Raw genomic sequence first — 3,081 nt, 5'->3', positions numbered from 1 at the left:
AAGGGTAACTGTCTACATTTGGCTTTTAGAATGTAGCTGAACAGAGGCACTAATAGCTCTTTTGAATGGTCATCTGTGGTATATCATCAAAATGACAATTTGGTTTTATTTTGTTCTGTCTTTGAGGAGACATTCTGGGGTTTATTTTAAAAAGCCAGTATCTGGGGCACCTGGGTGGCTCTGTGGGTTAAGCCTCTGCTTTCAGCTCAGGTCATGGTCTCAGGGCCCTGGGGTGGAGCCCCGCATCGGGCTCTCTGCTCAGCGGGGAGCCTGCTTCCCTTCCTCTCTCTGCCTGCCTCTCTGCCTACCTGTGATCTCTGTCTGTCAAATAAATAAATAAAATCTTTAATTGAAAAATAAATAAATAGGAACTTTCCAGAACGCTCGGTGAGACGCGGAGGAGCGGCGGCTACCCGAGCTGCGCCCAGCAACGCGCTCCTTCCCGCTCCCCCACATCGGACTCGGCCCTCTCACCGGCTGTAGAAAATGGTGAAAGAAAGCACTTACTATGATGTTTTGGGGGTCAAACCCAATGCCACCCAAGAAGAACTGAAAAAGGCCTACAGGAAACTGGCCTTAAAGTACCACCCTGATAAGAATCCAAATGAAGGAGAGAAGTTTAAACAGATTTCTCAAGCTTATGAAGTACTCTCTGATGCAAAGAAAAGGGAATTATATGACAAAGGAGGTGAACAGGCAATTAAAGAAGGTGGAGCTGGTGGTGGTTTTGGCTCCCCCATGGACATCTTTGATATGTTTTTTGGAGGAGGAGGAAGAATGCAGAGAGAAAGGAGAGGTAAAAATGTTGTGCATCAGCTCTCAGTAACCTTAGAAGATTTATATAATGGTGCAACAAGAAAACCAGCTCTGCAAAAGAATGTGATTTGCGATAAATGTGAAGGCTGAGGTGGTAAGAAAGGAGCAGTTGAGTGTTGTCCCAATTGCCGAGGTACTGGAATGCAAATAAGAATTCATCAAATAGGACCTGGAATGGTTCAGCAAATTCAGTCTGTGTGCATGGAGTGCCAGGGCCATGGGGAACGGATCAGTCCTAAAGATAGATGTAAAAGCTGCAATGGAAGGAAGATAGTTCGAGAGAAGAAGATTCTAGAAGTTCATATTGACAAAGGCATGAAAGATGGCCAGAAGATAACATTCCATGGTGAAGGAGACCAAGAACCAGGACTGGAACTAGGAGATATTATCATTGTTTTAGATCAGAAGGACTATGCTGTGTTTACTCAGCGAGGAGAAGACCTTTTCATGTGTATGGACATACAGCTGGTTGAAGCACTGTGCGGTTTCCAAAAGCCAATATCTACTCTGTACAACCGAACCATTGTCATCACCTCTCATTCAGGTCAAATTGTCAAGCATGGAGATATCAAGTGTGTGCTAAATGAAGGTATGCCAATTTATCGTAGGCCATATGAGAAGGGTCGCCTCATCATCGAATTTAAGGTAAACTTTCCTGAGAATGGCTTTCTGTCTCCTGATAAACTCTCTTTGCTGGAAAAACTCCTACCTGAGAGGAAGGAAGTAGAAGAGACTGATGAAATGGACCAGGTAGAACTGGTGGACTTTGATCCAAATCAGGAAAGACGGCGCCATTACAATGGGGAAGCATATGAGGATGATGAACATCATCCCAGGGGTGGTGTTCAGTGTCAGACCTCTTAATGGGGCCAATGAATAACACTGCTGGCATTTTATGTGCAGTAGTGAATGAGTGAAGGACTATAATCATAGCTCACTACTTGCTATTGTTTTTGTTTTAATATTCAACTATAGTAGTGTTTTAAAAGTTAAATGAAGAATAAACTCAAATATAAAAGCAAAAAAAATAAAAAATTAAAATAAATAAATAAATAAAAATAAAAAAGCCAGTATCCCAAATTGTTCTACATTCTCTTCCTTTTCTTGTATATTTCCACACCCTAACAGACTTTTTACAAAGAGCCAAGTGTGTGGGTCTAAGGAATATTTAGTTCATGCATAATTTCTCACTCTATGTGACACAATAGTATTTTCTTGGCCACTCTCTTGAAATTTTCAGCTACTAATTATTTTCCCCCCATCATGCAAGGCAATCAGCCCTCCAGGAATGCTGGGAAACCTTCAGGCTTAAAGAATTTAGAAATGGTGGATGGGATATCATAATAAAAACAACCAATTAAAAAAAATCTAGTATCAAAGTCTACTTTGAAAACTGGGGTAGGGGTAATCTTATCAGCAGGAATATTCCGGGTGAGTTTCTATTCAACTGTAAATTGGTGAGTAAGATACACAGCACGTTGAATCTGGGAGATTTCCTTAGTGTTGCACTTACTCAAATGACTGAGCCCACTAATTTCGGTACAAATTGGGTCAGAAGTTGAATGCTTCCAAAATAAAATCTTATTTTCTTACAGTGTCTTTTTTTTTTTTCAGTCTAGGCAAGAAGCACAGGATATAGAAAATTTAGTTCAGTTCTTTCAAAAATAAAAAGTTACTATCTTAAAATTTCCAAGCAGGTTAGAATATTATTGTTATTAACTGTCATAAATTAGAGATGAGCAGCTGGGAAATATCCAATTTTCAAGCTTGAAAAGTTTCAAATGTATAAGAACATGTTTCTCAGATAGTAGTTTAAACCACCTAAGTGCATGACTTCTTCAAAGTAAAGTTTAAAGCAGTTTTCTTCATTTAAGTTGAAAATGCCAAGGCTAAGAGATGACATTATACAGGCTCATGACAGATTATTTAATTTGTATTTTTAATCTGTAGCGGTGTGAACAAGAATAGGTTTCAACTGAGTCAAGATTTATTTCATTTGGATGTTAGGGAGAAATAAGTGCCTAAAATGATGAGTTTGCTCTGAGCCCATACTTTAAATTTAGGCTGATTTACTCTGCTACCAGCAGACAGCAGTCTCTAACATACCAGCCCTATTAAAAGCAAAAGTCTTGGGTTGCTTCCTTCTGCTTTTATCTCCAGTTGTGTGGTCTTGGATTTGAGGCTCTGATCTCATATCTGGTCTTGCTGTTACATTTTGGATTCAGGCCATCACTTGGGATTTGCTCTTCAGCAAAAGTCCTCCCC

At 39.9% G+C, this 3,081-nt stretch overlaps 1 pseudogene; it reads left to right on the top strand.

Moving 5' to 3' along the window:
• Positions 1 to 471: 471 nt before the first annotated feature.
• Positions 472 to 1,834, top strand: LOC125088124 (dnaJ homolog subfamily A member 1-like; annotated as a pseudogene).
• The last annotated feature ends 1,247 nt before the right edge of the window (positions 1,835 to 3,081 follow it).

Source organism: Lutra lutra, chromosome 16 (genome assembly GCF_902655055.1).
Source record: "Lutra lutra chromosome 16, mLutLut1.2, whole genome shotgun sequence".
NCBI lineage: Eukaryota > Metazoa > Chordata > Mammalia > Carnivora > Mustelidae > Lutra > Lutra lutra.
This window is presented reverse-complemented; position numbering and strand designations above follow the sequence as displayed.